Raw genomic sequence first — 21,253 nt, 5'->3', positions numbered from 1 at the left:
AAGATATAGCAAATTTTCCCGAGACTATGCAGATGCTCCGCGAAAATTTTGACAGCATTTCCCTTGTCTTTCTTTACTTTCCAACCAAACCTCAATACCCACAAATCACAAGCTATCGAACACCTTTAATTAGAGCCACAATAAGGCTCGAATACGAGTCATAAACTGAATCCACATATCACTAGAGTAAAATCATATGGAACGTATAAGTGCAAAATCAAACTAGGACATATGCGGAAACGAAGTTTGGGTGGGAAAACAAAAGGCAGATTTGCTGTTGCTTAGCGGAATTAACACAACTGAAGCTATCCTTGTCAGATTGAGGTGTAATTTATGCCATTTTGAAGCTAAGAGAAAGGGCTACAATGTTGAAGAAGGCCACTCAGTCCAGTTTGCAATGTATCTAGGTCAAATGTACCGAAACAACCCCAGATTTTCCAGTTTGAAGTTTACTATGAAATGCAACCAGCAGTCCTGATTCATTCACTCATATCTCAGCACCTACGACTCCAATTCAAGTGATTCCAAAGCCATATGAACGCTAAGATACCAGGCTATAAATGTTAAGAAGACATCAACAACTAAATGAGTAGTATTCCCAGTCAACCTTAACCAATTACCAAAGCTGATTATCAGTTTCGGACAGAAACAGGGTAGCAGGGGTATTTCAGTCTTTTTACAGGCTACGCTTCTCCGATTGGGCTAAAATTTTGTAGGAAACTATAAAATATCATCCTCTACAACTTTCATGTTTTGTGCTAAGGCTAGTTCTGTGACGCCCCGAAAAAAATGAGTTTAGAACCCGGAAATTTTCTAATTTTCTAGGGTTTATTTTTTTTAATGCCCGCCTTTTCTACATTTTCTTGATTAGAAAAATTCCTCAGATAAAGTTTATGAGCAAAAATAGTTTTAAAATGATTTTTCTAGTATCGGTTAGTTTTTGAGAAATTAAAAGCGTATTTTGGACGTGGGACCCGCTAGTGCGGTAAATGCATTATATTTTTGACAACTTGTAGGAATTTTGTATTAAGTGATATTATTTTACAAGGTGTTAAGATATTTGTATTGGAGAGACAAAAAGATAAGTTTTGAACCAAAAGGTGACAAGTGTCACCTTGTGATTTAATCTTGGACCTTGACTTTGACTTGGACTTGTCTTAACCTTTACTAAACCAAATTTTGACCCAATTTCTTCCATTTTTATTGTCTTGGCCGAAATTTTTGGTGAGGAAAGAACAAGAGAGAGTTTCTTCAACTTCAACTTCAATTCTTGCTCAAATCTTGAGTTCCAACCGATTAAATTGCAAATTACTCCATAAAACCTCTTAGTTTGGTGGAGTTGAGCTTGGTTGTGAAGTTGTTTGGAAAGTTATGGTGCCTAGTTGCTCTCTCTCTTGTTTTACTAAGGTGAGTAGTGGATGAATACCTCTCCTCCCTCTAATGATGTTAAATTCATGCTTGGTGATGGTAGGAGATGCAAGTTTATGGATTAAAACTTGATTTTGGTTGAATTGGTGAAGTTTTATAATTTTTGGGGATTTTTCTGTTTTCATATGGATATGATTGTGTGGCTATATATGATGATTGGAAATGATGTTTAAGGACTCTATGAGGTGGAAAAAGTGGAAAATTGCAACCAATTTCTGTTTTGGAATAAATTTTGGAAAGTTAGGGTTCATGAAGCTACATTCTGCCCGAATTTATTGCACCATGTTAGAGGCCGAATTGGCCTTAGCTTAAAACAATAAAGTTGTAGGGAATGACATTTTAGAGGTACCTACAAAATTTCAGGTCAATCGGAGTAGTGTGGAATGAGATAAGTCGAAATTACTATCGCTGTTCTGGTTTACCCAGAATTGGAAATCTGCGACTGTAATTGGTTGTTTTCGCTGGAATTGCTTCCAAATTGGTTGTTGAGGTCTTCTGATGAAATGTAACCCTGTTTCTTAGATTTCAGCTGGTTTTGGAATTTCTGGATTTGGACTTGTGTAGGCTGAGTTATGATGTTTACGCTAGAATGCATTTTGCAAACCTGTTTTTGTGATTCTGGTATAGTATCTTACATTTTTGACCTGGTTACACTCGAAACTGGGTTGAGTGACCTTCTACAATATTGTAGCCCTATCTCTTAGCTTCGAAATGGTGGGTCTTGGACCTTTATCCGACAATCGTAGTGCCTTTGGTGCCATTACCGCAAAATGACGTCAAAACCTATTTTTCTGGTTTTGAGCTTAACTTTCATTTCCGGACTTTTCCCTAGCTTGACATGTCTTTGTACTTCTTGGAACTTGCTGAATGGCTATTGGATGAACTTGTTGTTGTGTGTGTACCTTTGGTTTTGAATGAGAAGAATAATGAAGCCATGATAGCTGGAAAAGTTAGCAAATTTAGGGGAAGTGCTGTCCGAACTTTGAAGGGACTTGTTTGCATTGAGTTTGTGATCTAAGACTTGGATTTGAGCAAGGCAATGATACATGATGGATGGTTTCTGAGCCGTGGAGGTGAGTGACCTCAAACTACTTTTAACGCTATTTATGAACCGTTTCTTACATTATTTACTTTTGAACTGTTTCCAAAGTTACTTTTGAAATGTTTTCTTGCATATCATGTGTGCCGGCATTTGAGTGTGCCTTGTTTGCTATATTTCTTGACTTCATGACTTGTATTTTGGTTGATAACGTGTTAAGCGCTTATAATGATTTCCAAAACGAGTTTTCGAGGCGAGTGTGTACTTTATCGCACTCGACCTCGATAAATGTGAAATTTTCGATTGAAATGTTACTTGCGCATGAATGTAAGCCTTTTGGGCTGAACTGGCCATTGCCCCTTGTTACCGGTCGTCTTGAGCTAGAAGCGGACTCGGTCAGGCGATTAGGAACTTGGGTGAACGTTTGGTATACTCGAGTATTACCTATGTAGGTTGGTGGAGCCTGGCCAAAAGCCAGGGACGGGGTGAATGAAATGAAATGAATGACCAAATGAGCGAGGAAATGTCAGGAGAATGAATGTATCCTTTCATGAATGTTACTATCGCTTTCCATTGTAAATGTTTCTTGAATTATTGATAATCCACATTTACTGTTTTGCAAATGATGTAGTTGTTTCTGGACTTATCATTTGATTTATGACATCATGGATATATGACATCATTGAAATGAACTATTGTGAAACCGATTTGATTACTGATTTTAATGGTTACTCGCTGAGCTTCTAGCTCACCCCAAAAATATTTTATTCCCCTCCACAGGGCTCGTGGCGAAGGAAGGACTTGTAGTACTTGTTCACGTGACTGGATGGCCTATATCTTGTACAGTTTTGGATTTGGAGTCATTTGATGTATAGTTGGGAATTAGTTTCCGCTGCATTTGTGACATGTAATTATTGGAGACTTGGGTGTATATTTGTGGACCATGTGATGTATATTTGAGGTTTATTCTTGTAATTCATTTGAGGACTTTAGTGAACGACTGAGTCCCGGCGAGAGTCGGGCAGGCGGCCCGCCGAACCCTGGGGTACGCCTTAGGGGAAGGTGGGGTCGTCACAAGTTCGGCCTCTAACATGGTGAAATAGAACCAGACAGAAGCAGGGCAGGTTATCATCCAAGCTGGAATTTATGCTTACAAACCAGAAATTTCTTTAGGCCAAGTAAACTAGCATCTAAACACTAGCTATTTCACATATCAAAGCTATCAAACCATAACTAATCATAAATCTTCATATTAGGGCAGAAAATTCACCAAGAAACTGAAATTTTCCGTAACACTACTTCCTTCATGAAATTTTTCTATAAAACTACATAACTCAACTCTAAACCATCCCCTAACAATTAATTGAAGTAAGAACTAAGAAGAAAGTTCTTGGTAACATACCTTAAAACCCCAATAAAAATGATAGCTTGATGTTTCCCTTTCAAAAACAACACCACCAACCTCTTAAATCCTCCCTAGCAAGAAGTTTTTATGGAGTACTTTGATGTATTAAAGATTGGAACTCAAGATTTGGCTTGGATTGGCAAGACAAGATGAAGGTTTTTCCTCTCTTTTTTTCGTCCTCAATAGCCGGCCAAGAAGCATGAAGAATGAAGATAATTTTGGTCAATTTTTGGTATTTAGTAAAGGTGATGAATAGTAGGTCAAAGTTATCCTCCAATAGTTACTTGACAGTTGTCCATTCCTATGCTTGGTCTCATCCTTTTGTCTCTCCTTACAAATTAATCAAACTAACCTCTAATTATCTCCTAACACATAGTAAATGAATCTCTTAATGCAAAACTTAACCTAATTGGCCGAATTTTATCGAACTTACCGCACTAGTGGGTCCCACATCCGGTATATACTCTTAAAAGCTCATGAACTAACTTATACTAGAAAAATACTTTTAAAAACCCTATTTACTCATAAACTTATTTAGAAAATTTTTTCCTAATAAAGAAATTGCATAAAAGGCGTGTAATTAAATAAAATAAGGCCTAGAAAATAAGAAAATTCACGGGTTCTTACACACTCCGTTAGTTTTGTTTTCCTTACAGGGGTACGAGTGAAGCGTGAGACGTGTAAAGACTAGCGTAGTCTAGTTGTTTTGACTTTTGACTTGTACTCACGCTATTCCTTGAATAGAATGTTTTGTATTGGGATTGTATATACTTTGAACCAGTTTGGGTATATTGGGGCTTTGTACCTTGATTTTACATCAATGTAAATTATAAGTTTGAATTGCGATGTTATTTCTGGTCCATGGATGTATGCACGTGAAACGAGCGAGTGAGTCATGGCGAGAGCTGGGCAGGCGGTCCGCCAAACCCTTTGGTACGCCTTAGGGAGAGGTGGGGTCGTCACAATCCGGGTAGTAGCAAGATGTATCAGGACCTAAAAGGAGCCTATTGGTGGGATAACATGAAGAAGGAAATCGCTCTGTACGTACAAAAATGTCTCATTTGCCAACAGGTTAAGGCGGAGCATAAAAAACCATCGGGCTTATTACAACCTCTTGAGATACCCGAGTGGAAGTGGGAAAACATCACCATGAATTTCGTTTCAGGTTTGCCACGAACGCAACGAGGACATGATGCCGTTTGGATGATCGTCGACCGGTTAACCAAATCGGCCCATTTCTTGCCGATAAACATGAAGTATTCCATGGAGAAACTAACTCAGGTGTACATGGATGAGATCGTGAGACTACATGGAGTTCCTGTGAGCATCGTTTCGGACAGAGATCCCCGCTTCGTATCTAGGTTTTGGCAAAAATTTCAAGAGGCTTTAGGGACTAAACTCAACTTAAGCACCACCTATCACGCTCAGACGGATGGACAATCGGAGCAAACAATCCAAACTCTCGAGGAAATGTTAAGGACTTGCATTTTGGATTTTGGAGGTAACTGGGGTCAACACATGACCTTAGTGGAGTTTGCATACAATAACAGCTACCATTCGTAAATCCAAATGGCTCCATACGAGGCACTTTATGGGAGGAAGTGTCGGTCACCGATTTACTGGGATGACGTCGGCGAAAGGAAAGTCCTAGATCCAACGGCTATTCCGTGGATGAAGGAGGCTCGAGAAAAGGTCAAATTGATACGGCAAAGACTCCAAACAACTCAAAGCCGACAAAAGAGCTACGCAGACAATCGAAAAAAAGACTTGGAGTTTGACGTAGGGGACCGTGTTTTCCTCAAGGTCACACCGTTATGAAGCATCACGGCGGGTAGAGGAAAGAAACTCCAACCGAGATTTGTCGGACCTTTCAAGATTCTCCAGAGTGTGGGTAAAGTAGCGTATCGGCTAGAACTACTGCCCAGTCTATCCAGAATTCACGACGTCTTCCACGTCTCGATGCTTAAGAAGTATTACCCCGACCCGTCTCATATCCTACAACCGGAGGAAATTGAAATAGATGAAGCCCTTACCTACGAAGAGAAACCTGTACAATTACTTGACCGCAAAGTTAAGGAGCTGAGAAACAAACAAATTCCGTTGGTGAAGATCTTGTGGAGAAACCATGGGGTAGAGGAAGCTACCTGGGAGGTGGAAGAAGAAATGCAAAAGAAATATCCTGAACTATTCGTAAATCAAGGTGAGAAAATTTCGAGAGCGAAATTCTTTTAAGGGGGAGAGAGTGTGAGAACCCGTAATTTTCTTAATTTATAGGTTTTATTTTATTCTAATTGCACGCTTTTCACATTTTCTTCATTCAGAAAATTTTAACAATAAATTTTATGAGTAAATATAGTTCTAAAATTATTTTTCTAGTATTAGTTAGTTTTTGAGAAATTAAGAGTATATACCGGATGTGGGACCCACTAGTGCGGTAAGTTCGGTAAAATTCGGCCAATTAGGTTAAGTTGTGTATACCGGATTTAATTTATCAGATGTTAAGAGATAATTAGAGGTTACTTAGTTGGATTAGTGTTGGATTAACATGGGAGAGGAAAAGGATAAGCTTTAAGCCAAAAGGTGACAAGTGTCACCATTCAATTCACCCTTGGACTTTGACCTTTTACTCTACCTTTCCTCCATATTAAAAATTCACCACAATATCATCTTATTTCTCCCTCTTTTGGCCGAGCTTCTTGGAGGAAAAAGAAGAGAAAACTTCCAACTTCTTTCTTCAATTTCTTGCCTTGATCTCACAAACCAACCGTTAAAACTTTGATTTGCTCCATAAAAACCTTTCTCTTGGTAGGATTAAGGTGAGTGGTGAAGTGGTTTGAGAAGCAAAGGTGCTAAGTTGCTTGTTGTCTTGAGGTTACAAGGTGAGTTGTTAAGAATTTTTCCCTTTAGCTTTGATAATGTTCAATTGGTGGCTTTAGTGGTTTAATATGATGACATATGGTGTGATTATGGTTTGTTTATGGTTGGAAGTGAAGGTTTGATGGATTTTGATTTATTATTGTTATTTTTCTGTTTGGTATGTTAATCATGGATTGAGGGCTTATTATAGTGTAATTTGGAGCGAATATATGTTGGATACGATTGGTTGCAGAAATTTCTGGTTAGCGCAGAAAATGACAGTTTAGGGTTGTCAATTTCCCCTGTTCTTCCCGGTACTGTTAGACCTAGTTAGAGGCTGATTTGGCCTTAGCACAAAACATGAACATTGTAGGAAATGATGTTTTATAGTTGCCTGTAAATTTCCAGGCCAATCCGAGCTCCGTAACCTATGAAAAGACAGAAATACCCCCATATTGCCCTAGGTAGAGTTCGACGGATAGAGTGACACTTCACCCAATCTGACCGAGACTTTTCACCCTGATCCTTACCGAATTAGAATTTGGCCAAAACACAAAAGTTGTAGTGCTGTGTCTTAGCTTTCCAACAGCCCTAGAAACACCTCCATTGGACTTCTGTAGCCTGAGTTATGGTCATTTAACCATAATGCGGTTAGCTAACCTGTTTGTGCAATTCTGGTTTGGTATCTTGAAATTTTGACCTTGCTACACTACGAACTGGACTGAGTGGTCTCATAAAATTTGTAGGCCTTCATCTTAGCTTTGAAATGGTGTAAATTTTACCTCAATCCGATAAGTGTAGCTTCAGTTGTGTTCGTTCCGCTAAACAATGTCAAACCTGTCTTTTGGTTTCCAACCTAAACTTCATTTCCGCACATGTCCTAACTTGATTTTGCACTTATACGTTCTATTTGGTCTTACTCTAGTAGTATGTGGAGTTGGTTAATGTGAGAACTCGTAAATCCCTTAATAATTTTCCTAGGATTTATTTCCTTTAATGGCATGTTTTCTGCATTTTCTGGCTTAGGAAAATTTTCCTGGTGAATTTTATGAGTAATTATAGTTTTTAGATGATGTTTCTCGTATTGGAGAGTTTTTGAAAAATTAAGAATATATAATGGACGTGGGACCCACTAGGGCGAAAAGTTCGGAAAAATTCGGCCAATTAGGTTAAATTCCGGATACTGTGTGAAATTTATCGGGTGTTAAGAGATAAGTAGAGGATGTGGAGTGATTGATGTGAGAGGAAAAAGAAAAGATAGGATTGCATTAATGGAGGTGACAAGTGTCACCATTATATTGGTTATGACTTATGACTTACTATTCATGTTTTTTGACTTTTGACCCATTTGGTTAAATATCTTAAAAATTAACCAAAATTCACTCATTTCTTACTCCTCCATGGCCGGCTCTCCCTTGAGCAAAGAAGAAAGAAACTCTTCAACATTTTAGCTTCCATTTAGCTCAATCTTCCAAAACCAATCACATAAACTAGTTCTACTCCATAAAATCCTTCCCTTTGGTGCTAGTAAGTGTTCTTGTGGAAGTGTTCAAGGAAGCCAAGGTGTTCTATAACTCCTTTTCTCTTGTTTACTAGGTAAGTGGTGCTCAAACTTCCTCCTACACCTAATGATGCTTAATTTGTGCCTAGTGGTGGCTAAAGTGATGATATTTGTGGTTTATTTCTTGGTTGGAGATGAATTGGTGAAGTTTTTATTTTATTGATGAATTTTCTGGTTTAATATGATCTGGATGTTGTGGCCTTGTATGATGATTGGCAATGGCCTATAATGACTCTAGTAGGTGTGAATTATTGATAATTGCAACCAATTTTGGGTTTGGAAGGAATTTGAGGAAGTTAGGGTTTCATAACCTCCTTTTCTGTCCGGTTTTGTATCTCATGCTTAGAGGCCGAATTGGTCTTGGCTCAAAACATGAAAGTTTTAGGTATTGATGTGTTTGAGGTGTCTGTAAAATTTCAGGTCATTTGGAGTAGTGTAGAGTTAGATATGTCGATTTTACTGTAGCTGTTCTGAGTTGATCAGAATGTGCAAACTGTGTTTGTAATCGTCTATTTTGACTGGAATTTCTTTGGATTTGGATGTTGGTGTCTTCTGATGAAATGTAGCTTGAGATCTTAGCTAACGTATACCTTTGGAATCAACACATTTGGACCAGTATAGACTGAGTTGGACTAATTACAGCATAGTGTGATTTGTGAACCTGCAATTACGGTTCTGGTTTGGTATTCTGCATTTTTGACCTAGTTGTGCTAGGATTTGGACTGAGTGGCCTTCTACATTGTTGTAGCCCTGTCTTTTAGCTTCGAGATGGTGGATTTTACACCCTCATCCGATAAGCGTAGCGCATTTTGTGCCATTACCGCAAAAGGAGGACGAAAACTATTTTTTTTGTTAAGGTCAAGTTAGTGCATTGCTGAAATTTCTGGTTACCTATGATACTTGTATATGCATATGAAACCTTATTGGGGTTGTGGTTGGCATGGCTTTATGACTCGTTATCGAGTCTCCATGTACTTGTTTGCATGTTTTAGGGCTCGCTCTCATTCCGGTCATTTCCTAGCTAACTTTTGTACTTGTACTACTTTGAGCCTAGTGAACGGTTTTTGGGAAATGAGATGACTTTTGTGTGAAATGTTGGGACTGATTTGAGGAAATAATGAAGCCTTAATGGCTGGAAAAGTAAGAATTTTAGGGGAGGTGCTGCCCGATTTTCTAGGCCGTTTGGTTCCTTTCAGTTGGATTTGCCTTTTGGTGGAAATGAAAGGCTTTTGGGTTGTTTGCGCCTAAGTCTTCATGTTACCTTTTCGTTTCCAAGAAAATCATGTTTTCCACCCTTGCATTAGTAATTATTTGGCGAGGCATACGACTAGTAGTCGAGCCTCATGTGCATTGTGTTTACTCGATTATGGATGTGAAACCTTCAATTGGTTTATTTTGGTTATTTTAGGGTTTCTTGGTGATTAAGGCCAATCTGAAGTAAAAACTTTTGAAGTTGAGCCGGTGAGTGCACCACTCCCCTCCATTGCTGTTTAACTTGATTTCTGCTCTGCAATCTGTTTATTTGGTTGAGACGAGGGTGTACTTTATCACACTCGTTCTCTTGTCTGTTCATATGCCAATTTACTATGCAAAATTTGAATCTGTTATCTGTGTCTGCATCTGTTTGGATTTCTATGACCTATGAGCTCAGTCCTGTGGCTAAGTTATTCGAGTCGGGCCGGCAAGGGCCTGGACGATTAGATAACGAACCACGGTAGTCTGTTCGGGGATTTTGGGTATTGAGACCCTTGATTCCGGGTATACTCGAGTATTACCATTTTGTTCGTTTGAGGTGAGCGGGCCGGGTAAAGGGGTGTTTGGTGGACGGAATTCGGTGATAAGAGGGGTCTACGGATGCGTTGGTTCTATATACGTTGACGGAGAGTCAACCGGTTTGGATCAAGTACTGTGCTGGAAATTTGGCTCCTGAGAGCCACCTGTATCCTTCTGATTTGAATCATTGGTTCCTTTGCTTTACATCTGACATGTGTATCTGATTTGTTAAATGTGAAATGCCATGATTTTAATGCTATCTGTTTGGTACCTCATTGAGTGCAAGCTCACCCCTTTCTGTTCCTTTTGTTTTCCTTGCAGGAAAATAAACCCTTTTGGTCTGGATTTGACAAATGGCTGCCAAATTGAGCTAGTTGAACATATCTTTTGTATAGCTCATGTATTAAAACCCTAAGTGTACTCGTGGGGCGTTTTCTCTTTTGGTTTGGCAAACCGTGTGTATATATTAACTTTTGAAAACTTTTGTATGTCATTTTGATTTGTAAACGCTAAAGTTCAGATGTGAATGTTTGTTAGCTATTTCGGTTGGGTTCTGATGGGCCGGTTACTATTCATGGCCGACTCCGGATTTCATTTTTTTTATTTTGGGTTATTTTACCATTTTGACTTGTTTACGCTCGTTTGTAAGTTCCGGATCGCTATAGATAGTTCTAGTCTGCATCGTTAGTCCTGGCGAGAGCTGGGCAGGCAGTCCGCTAACCCCTTTGGTTCGCCTCAGGGGAAAGTGGGGCTGTTACAAGTGGTATCAGAGCCACTTCGCGTGGTCTCTGCGCGGAGTGAGACTGGGCCAAGTGGTGTTGTGGTCCTAATTTCATGAATATGTCTAAGTGCTCGTTTGAGCGTAAGTTATGAACCGGGCATGTGATAAGTGTACGAATCATTATCATGGGACTCGAGGAAGATAGGTATGTATGTCGGGTAGGAATCTTTAATAAGGATGGTTTACTCTTGGGACCGGCCGGCTCGAGTTGTGAATTATCTTAGATGGGATTCTTGCGCCCGGATACGAAAGATGTGAGGGCCTAGGTTAGAAAGGATTTGGTGAACTAGAAAGGCCTTTCCTCGGTGGATCGTCTATGTTTGTACTTGACTTAACTGGCTGTATGTATGTGTGCTACCTAATTTTGACCGGCTTGTATATATATGCTTTGATCTTGTTTGGAATGTATATATGTGTGTTATCCTAAAAGTTTTGAGTGTTACTTACATGCATCGTGCTTATTTTGGTTTAGTATTATTGCCTAGACCAAGTAAAACTCATGGAAGGTACACGGAGTGGACGGGGCCGTGGGCGTGGAAATAGGCAACCTACACCTGAAAGGGGTACTGGGAAAACCTCATCTGGACCAAATCCTGAACATAGGGTTGACCCCAATGTCCAAATAGCTGCTGCCATGCAGCAAATGACTGCTTTGCTAGCCCAAGTGGTGCACCAACAAGGTCAAAACCCTAACCCTAACCCTGGGAATCCTGGTAATCACATGGAGGGCGAGGATAGAGCCCTTGAGAGATTTCAGAAGTTCTCCCCACCCAAATTTCTTGGAGGCCCTGATCCTGACGTAGCTGAGAAATGGCTGGAGAAGATGATCGATATTTTCGCTGCCTTACACTATGCCGAGGAGAGACAGGTGACATTTGCTGTCTTTCAACTAGAGGGAGCCGCCCGTTCCTGGTGGAATGTCATTCGAATGAAATGGGAAAGAGAACAAACCCCGAGGATGCGGGCGAACTTTATGAGAGAATTTAATGCCAAGTTTTTCCCTCCTCTCATCCAAGAAAAGAAGGAAGATGAATTCATTCGGTTTCGCCAGGGAACACAAACCGTAGCCGAGTATGAGAGTCAATTCACTCGGTTGTCTAAATTTGCGCCTGAACTGATCATAATCGAACAAAGACGGATAAGGCATTTTATTCAGGGGCTAAATGTTGAGATTCAAAAGGATTTGGCTGTAGCTCAACTTAGTACCTTTAGTGACGCTGTGGAGAAAGCTCAACGGGTTGAAGATGCGAGGCTACAAGTTAGAAACTTCCAAACCAAGAAAAGGGGCTTTCCTGGGAGCAGCTCGGAACAGGAAGATAAGAGCACACCCCCTAAGAGTGGAAAAGGAAATGGGGGAGTACGACAACCGGGGGTGGCCAGTGGTGTCTCACCGGGAGGATCGGTCACTGCTACTCGAGGTCCCTGTGGATATTGCGGAGGGCCAAATCACACGGAGGCAAATTGTTGGAAGAAAGAAGGAAAATGCCTGCGCTGTGATGGCGCCGAACATCGAATTGCTAACTGTCCAGCACGACTAAGCGAAGGGAGAGGGATTCCGCCACCAACCAAGACTAACTCTCAGCAACCAGCTAAGACCAACCCTGGACAGTCGAAAGGAGAAGGGACTGGAGCGAAAGTACCGGCTCGAGTATATTCCCTGGAGCCTCATCAGGTCCCTGACTCGTCTGAGGACGTAGAAGGTACGATCCGTTGGGTACCTTAGATTTGATGGATTCCGCTGATAAGAAAATTTTGAGAACGAAATTTCTTTAAGGGGGAGAGAGTGTGAGAACTCGTAAATCCCTTAATAATTTTCCTAGGGTTTATTTCCTTTAATGGCATGTTTTCTGCATTTTCTGGCTTAGGAAAATTTTCCTGGTGAATTTTATGAGTAATTATAGTTTTTAGATGTTGTTTCTCGTATTGGAGAGTTTTTGAAAAATTAAGAATATATAATGGACGTGGGACCCACTAGGGCGAAAAGTTCGGAAAAATTCGGCCAATTAGGTTAAATTCCGGATACTGTGTGAAATTTATCTGGTGTTAAGAGATAAGTAGAGGATGTGAAGTGATTGATGTGAGAGGAAAAAGAAAAGATAGGATTGCATTAATGGAGGTGACAAGTGTCACCATTATATTGGTTATGACTTATGACTTACTATTCATGTTTTTTGACTTTTGACCCATTTGGTTAAATATCTTAAAAATTAACCAAAATTCAATCATTTCTTACTCCTCCATGGCCGGCTTTCCCTTGAGCAAAGAAGAAAGAAACTCTTCAACATTTTAGCTTCCATTTAGCTCAATCTTCCAAAACCAATCACATAAACTAGTTCTACTCCATAAAATCCTTCCCTTTGGTGCTAGTAAGTGTTCTTGTGGAAGTGTTCAAGGAAGCCAAGGTGTTCTATAACTCCTTTTCTCTTGTTTACTAGGTAAGTGGTGCTCAAACTTCCTCCTACACCTAATGATGCTTAATTTGTGCCTAGTGGTGGCTAAAGTGATGATATTTGTGGTTTATTTCTTGGTTGGAGATGAATTGGTGAAGTTTTTATTTTATTGATGAATTTTCTGGTTTAATATGATCTGGATGTTGTGGCCTTGTATGATGATTGGCAATGGCCTATAATGACTCTAGTAGGTGTGAATTATTGATAATTGCAACCAATTTTGGGTTTGGAAGGAATTTGAGGAAGTTAGGGTTTCATAACCTCCTTTTCTGTCCGGTTTTGTATCTCATGCTTAGAGGCCGAATTGGCCTTGGCTCAAAACATGAAAGTTGTAGGTATTGATGTGTTTGAGGTGTCTGTAAAATTTCAGGTCATTTGGAGTAGTGTAGAGTGAGATATGTCGATTTTACTGTAGCTGTTCTAAGTTGATCAGAATGTTCAAACTGTGTTTGTAATCGTCTGTTTTGACTGGAATTGCTTTGGATTTGGATGTTGGTGTCTTCTGATGAAATGTAGCTTGAGGTCTTAGCTACCGCATGCCTTTGGAATCAACGCATTTGGACCTGTATAGACTGAGTTGGACTAATTACAGCATAGTGTGATTTGTGAACCTGCAATTACGGTTCTGGTTTGGTATTCTGCATTTTTGACCTAGTTGTGCTAGGATTTGGACTGAGTGGCCTTCTACATTGTTGTAGCCCTGTCTTTTAGCTTCGAGATGGTGGATTTTACACCCTCATCCGATAAGCGTAGCGCATTTTGTGCCATTACCGCAAAAGGAGGACGAAAACTATTTTTTTTGTTAAGGTCAAGTTAGTGCATTGCTGAAATTTCTGGTTACCTATGATACTTGTATATGCATATGAAACCTTATTGGGGTTGTGGTTGGCATGGCTTTATGACTCGTTATCGAGTCTCCATGTACTTGTTTGCATGTTTTAGGGCTCGCTCTCATTCCGGTCATTTCCTAGCTAACTTTTGTACTTGTACTACTTTGAGCCTAGTGAACGGCTTTTGGGAAATGAGATGACTTTTGTGTGAAATGTTGGGACTGATTTGAGGAAATAATGAAGCCTTAATGGCTGGAAAAGTAAGAATTTTAGGGGAGGTGCTGCCCGATTTTCTAGGCCGTTTGGTTCCTTTCAGTTGGATTTGCCTTTTGGTGGAAATGAAAGGCTTTTGGGTTGTTTGCGCCTAAGTCTTCATGTTACCTTTTCGTTTCCAAGAAAATCATGTTTTCCACCCTTGCATTAGTAATTATTTGGCGAGGCATACGACTAGTAGTCGAGCCTCATGTGCATTGTGTTTACTCGATTATGGATGTGAAACCTTCAATTGGTTTATTTTGGTTATTTTAGGGTTTCTTGGCGATTAAGGCCAATCTGAAGTAAAAACTTTTGAAGTTGAGCCGGTGAGTGCACCACTCCCCTCCATTGCTGTTTAACTTGATTTCTGCTCTGCAATCTGTTTATTTGGTTGAGACGAGGGTGTACTTTATCACACTCGTTATCTTGTCTGTTCATATGCCAATTTACTATGCAAAATTTGAATCTGTTATTTGTGTCTGCATCTGTTTGGATTTCTATGACCTATGAGCTCAGTCCTGTGGCTAAGTTATTCGAGTCGGGCCGGCAAGGGCCTGGACGATTAGATAACGAACCACGGTAGTCTGTTCGGGGATTTTGGGTATTGAGACCCTTGATTCCGGGTATACTCGAGTATTACCATTTTGTTCGTTTGAGGTGAGCGGGCCCGGTAAAAGGGTGTTTGGTGGACGGAATTCGGTGATAAGAGGGGTGTACGGACGCGTTGGTTCTATATACGTTGACGGAGAGTCAACCGGTTTAGATCAAGTACTGCGGTGGAAATTTGGCTCCTGAGAGCCACCCGTATCCTTCTGATTTGAATCATTGGTTCCTTTGTTTTACATCTGACATGTGTATCTGATTTGTTAAATGTGAAATGCCATGATTTTAATGCTATCTGTTTGGTACCACATTGAGCGCAAGCTCACCCCTTTCTGTTCCTTTTGTTTTCCTTACAGGAAAATAAACCCTTTTGGTCTGGATTTGACAAATGGCTGCCAAATTGAGCTAGTTGAACATATCTTTTGTATAGCTCACGTATTAAAACCCTAAGTGTACTCGTGGGGCGTTTTCTCTTTTGATTTGGCAAACCGTGTGTATATATTAACTTTTGAAAACTTTTGTATGTCATTTTGATTTGTAAACGCTAAAGTTCAGATGTGAATGTTTGTTAGCTATTTCGGTTGGGTTCTGACGGGCCGGTTACTATTCATGGCCGACTCCGGATTTCATTTTTTTTGTTTTGGGTTATTTTATCATTTTGACTTGTTTACGCTCGTTTGTAAGTTCCGGATCGCTATAGATAGTTCTAGTCTGCATCGTTAGTCCTGGCGAGAGTTGGGCAGGCAGTCCGCTAACCCCTTTGGTTCGCCTTAGGGGAAAGTGGGGCTGTTACAGTTAAGACTCGTATTTGAGTCTCATTGTGTTTAGTTGAATGTTTTAGGGCGTGCCGGTGACCCAAGGCGCTCATTGGGCCGAAATTTGTGAAGTTCCTTTTGTTTGATTGGCGAGTGTACTACACACATGATTGATACTTCTTGGCTTTGTTATACTTGAGATTTATGATTGGAATGTTTGTGTTTACTGCTGATACTAGTTGAGGCGAGGGTGTACTTTACCACTCTCGTACTCTATGGCTTAATTGACTGTTTACTGTATCACTTGAATTGTCTTGATATACTTGAATGGGTGTCGTTTGGACGTGTATCCAATGACTTATACTGTTGATTCTGAGCTCAACCCCATTGGTGGTCAATTGAATCGAGCCAGCAAGGGCTTGGTCGAGAAAATTGACAGGCCATGGGGACTGTTTATGTGGAATCCTTGAGTATGAGACTCTTGATTCCGGTATACTCGAGTACTACCATTTATTGAACTGTTTGGAGTTCGGGCCCGGTAGGGGTATGTGTGTGAGAACCCGTAATTTTCTCATTTTCGAGGTTTTATTCTCTTAATGGCATGTTTTCTGCATTTTCTTTATTAGAAAAATTTTTTCGATAATTTTTATGAGTAAATATAGTTTTTAGATGAATTTTCTAGTATCGGTTAGGTTTTGAGAAATTAAGAGTGTATACCGGACGTGGGACCCGCTAGTACGGAAAGTTCGGAAAAATTCGGCCAACTAGGTTAAGTTTTGGATACTAGGCTTAAATTATCGGGTGCTAAGAGATAATTAGAGGTTACCAAGTGGATTGGTGTGAGAGGAAACAAAGTGATAGCTATGCATTTAATGAAGTGACAAGTGTCACTTAGAGATTGGTTGTACTTTATGACTACTATTCACCTTTTACCATTTGACCAAATAAATAAAAAAAAATTACCAAAATTCACCATTTTCTTCCTCATCTTGGCCGGCCACTTCAAGCAAAAAGAAAGGGAAAAGCTCTTCAAATTCTTGCTTCCATCTTGCTCAAATTCAACAAATCAACCATTTGATCTTGCATTTGTTCCATAAAACCCCTTCACTTAGTGATTGTGAGGTGTTTAGTGGAGTTGTTTGGAAGGCTAAGGTGATTAGTTGCTCTCTCTCTTGTATTACTAAGGTGAGTAGTGAAGGAACCCCTCTCCTTCATCTAATGATGTTTAATTCATGATTTGTGGTAGCCTAAGAGGTAATTTTGTGGATTATATGTTGATTTTGGTTGAATTTGGTGAAGTTTTATATTTATTTGTGATTTTTCTGTTTTCATATGATTATTATTGTGTGGCCATGTATGATGATTGGAAATGATATTGAAGGAAGTTAGAAGGTGGAAAGTGTGGTTAATTGCAGAAAATTTCTGTTTTGGAAGGAAATTTGGAAAGTTAGGGTTTCATTTCCTTCCTTCTGCCTGGCACTGTTCATCATAGTTAGAGTCTGAATTAGCCTTGGGTTAAAACATAAAAGTTATCAGAAATGATATTTTAGAGTTTCCTACAAAATTTCAGGCGAATCGGAGTATCGTAACTTGTGAAAAGACTGAAATACCCCTGCTGCCCTGTTTTTACCCGAACTTGAGAATTGCTTCTGTAATTGGTTAATTTGGTTGGGAATACTTCTGATTTGGTTGTTGAGGTCTTCTGAAGAAATGTAGCCTGATGTCTTAGCTTTCGGATGGCTTTAGAATCACTTGATTTGGACTTAGGTATCCTGAATTACAGTTCATTAACCAGAATGCGGTTTGCTCACCTGTTTTTGCGGTTCTGGTTTAGTATCCTGCATTTTTGACCTAGTTGCACTATGAACTGGACTGAGTGACCTTCTGAAGCATTGTAGTCCTATTAGTTAGCTTCGAAATGGTGTATCTTTCACCTCCATCTGATAATCGTAGTGCCAATGGTGCCAAAACCGTAAAATTATATCAAAAACTATTTTTTTGGATTAGAGCTTAATTCCATTTCCGGATTTTCCTGGTTTACTCTAGTGCATATACATTCTAGTGGAACTTTATTTTGGTGGTATGTGGATTTGGTTATGACTTGTAATCGAGTCTTATTATACTTATTTGAATGTTTTAGGACGTGACGGTGGTCCAAGACGCTCATTGAGCGGAAGTTGATGAAATCTCATTTGCTTGCTTGGTGAGTGTACTACTCACTTGTTTGTTTACAATGTGGCTTTGCTATACTTGAACTTGATTCCTTGAGGGCCTATTTACCATTGAAACTGATTAAAGTGAGGGTGTACTTGATCGCCCTCACCCCTTTTGATACTATATACGATTGTTTACTGTTTCACTGTGGTATTTAAATGATACCTGATATACTGGATTTGGTGTCGGTTGAATGAGTATCCAACGGCCATTACTGTTACTACGGAGCTCAACTTCATTGGTAATCAATTGAATCGAGCCGGCGAGGGCTTGGTCGTGAAAATTGACAAGCCATGGGGACTGTTATATGGAATCTTGTAGTAGTGAGACTCTTGATTCCGGTATACTTGAGTATTACCAAATTTATACTGTTTGGAGTTCGGGCCTGGTAGGGGTATGTTGGGTGGAAGGAATGGAAGTAAAATGGAGCCTACGGTTGGTTACTCTTAAACATTGACGGAGGGTCAATGAGGTTCGATCAAGAATGCAAGCGAGGAAAGGGGCTCTTGAGAGCCGCCCGTATCCTTTTATCAACTCTATTAATGTGTGCTCTTGGTTTACTTTTGGATGATTTGAAATGAAAAACTTTATGCTTATATGAACTTGGTTGCTTGAGTGATAGTATCTCACTGGGCGTAAGCTCACTCTATTCCGTTTGTTTTCCTTACAGGAAATTGAATACTTTTGGAAAGGCAAAGAATATGGATTGCCGAGTTGAGCTTATGTATATATATATTCTGAATAGCTCCTTTTGGGCAAAACCCTAAACTCATTTTGACCCAACCCATCGTTGAATTGTAATTTGCAACCGTACATGTATAAATTTATGGGATAATTTGGTATGCCATTTTGGTATGTAAATATTGAATTTCAAGATGTGTATGTTTGCGTGATGTGTTGTAACAGCCCCACTTTCCCCTAAGGCGAACCAAAGGGGTGAACGGACTGCCTGCCCAACTCTCGCCAGGACTAACGATGCAGACCAGAACTATCTATAGCGATCCGGAACTTACAAACGAGCGTAAACAAGTCAAAATGGTAAAATAACCCAAAATAAAAAAAATGAAATCCGGAGTCGGCCATGAATAGTAACCGACCCGTCAGAACCCAACCGAAATAGCTAACAAACATTCACATCTGAACTTTAGCGTTTACAAATCAAAATAACATACAAAAGTTTTCAAAAGTTAATATATACACATGGTTTGCCAAATCAAAAGAGAAAACGCCCCAAAAGTACACTTAGGGTTTTAATACATGAGCTATACAAAAGATATGTTCGACTAGCTCAATTTGGCAGCCATTTGTCAAATCTAGACCAAAAGGGGTTTATTTTCCTGTAAGGAAAACAAAAGGAACAGAAAGGGGTGAGCTTGCGCTCAATGAGGTACCAAACATATAGCAGAAAAATCATGGCATTTCACATTTTACAAAATCAGATACACATGCTAGATGTAAAGCAAAGGAACCAAGGATTCAAATCAGAAGGATACGGGTGGCTCTCAGGAGCCAAATTTCCAGCGCCGTACTTGATCCAAATCGGTTGACTCTCCGTCAACGTATATAGAACCAATGCGTCCGTAAACCCCTCTTTACACCGAATTCCGTCCACCAAACACCCCTTTACCGGGCCCGCTCACCGTAACCGAACAGAAATGGTAATACTCGAGTATACCTGGAATCAAGGGTCTCAATACCCAAAATCCCCGAACAGACTACCGTGGTTCGTTATTTTACTTCCTGTCGCGCCCCACTTTTTTGGTAAAAAATAAATACTTGGTTTTGTGAATTTATTGATTTTGAAAAAATGAATTTTTTGATGAAAAAATATGGGTCTAAATGGGACTTTTGAAAATGCGACGATTTGACCCAAAAAAATAGTTTAAAAAGGGTTTTTATATAAAAAATGGAGTCGCCACTTGGTATAGAATTAGGGTGTACCAAGTCACCCAAAAAATTGAATTGTTTAAAGTAAAATAGGAAAAAGTAAGAAACCCTTTTTAAACGACTCCTAGTCCACGTAAAACAAAGACAAAGGTTCGGGAGTCACATTTGACGAAGGGGAAGGCAAGGATAAAAATCCAAGGCACCCCTTCGACCTAGCCAAGGCTAGTTGCGTGATTTAACCCTTATTTTCCTCATTTTTTCTACCCAAGGTATGTATGCAAATTGGATATGACTAATGGATGAGAAATGCAATCTTAAGTCTAAGAAATGTCTCTGATGAGGCTTTTGATCCCATTCACATGAATTGTGAAGGTCAATAAGGAAAGACCTCATAGAAAAACATGAATGATGCAAATGAGGACTCAAATAAGAGTGTAAGTGTGCAAGGTGTAGAAAAATGCATGTGTGCAATTTGAGAAAAAGTGTTTGTGTGCAAATGGATGAAAATATAAGTGTTAGTGTGCAAATGGATGAAAATATAAATATATAGGTATAAATGGGTGCAAAGGGTGAGGTAGAAAGTAAAGAAGGAAAAGAAGTGTGTGAATATGGCATGTGAATTACAATATATAATTAGTGAGGAAAATAATGAAAAAATGATATGAAAGTGCATGATCCTAGAGGGATGCATCAGGTCGGGTACGGGATGACCTCTAATTTCGTGGTCTCAATTTTCCCTTTGATTAGAAGGGAGAACTAGCGTGCTAAGGCTATTTTGAAGCCACACTCGCTCGTTTCCCTTACCCAAGGGGTTTCTCAGGCAAATGGACTCTATAACTAGCATGAAATGCAAAGGCCTAAAATGAAAGGGAAAAGGTTAGAGGGACATGCCAAATGCCATAAAAACTAAAAAAATGCATGAAATGTAGTGGAGCATGCGAATGTGAACTAGCGAGGAGGGTCCCTAAGAGTCTAGCGTTGAACTAGCCCATTCTACGAATTCCGACTAGCGTTGGACTAGTGGAAACGTACATTCATCCATCACATTCATTCATGGCCATGGAAAGCGAGTAGACATGCCAAACACTCGTAAACACATAGCACATAACACATAGCATGCTCGACTAGATGCAAGGCCCTAATAAAGCAAATTAACACGTATCACGTAAGCATGCAAGACAAATAAGACAATTAAAGCCTTAACTATTACATTTGCTAGCTAGGCACACGTCTTCGATAGGTCTTCATTGAATGCTCCTCCAAGCCCTATCTATTACATTAGGGAGACTACGATCTAAAAAGGGGAAAAAGGAATAAAATAATTAAATCCTTAACTATTACAAGCCAAGAGGTGTACACATACCCCATAAAGCATAACTTAAATAAAATAAAATAAATAAAAAAAAACGAGAGTAA

The sequence above is a fragment of the Coffea arabica genome, chromosome 9c (assembly GCF_036785885.1).
Source record: "Coffea arabica cultivar ET-39 chromosome 9c, Coffea Arabica ET-39 HiFi, whole genome shotgun sequence".
NCBI lineage: Eukaryota > Viridiplantae > Streptophyta > Magnoliopsida > Gentianales > Rubiaceae > Coffea > Coffea arabica.
Note: the sequence above shows the minus strand (reverse complement) of the source record.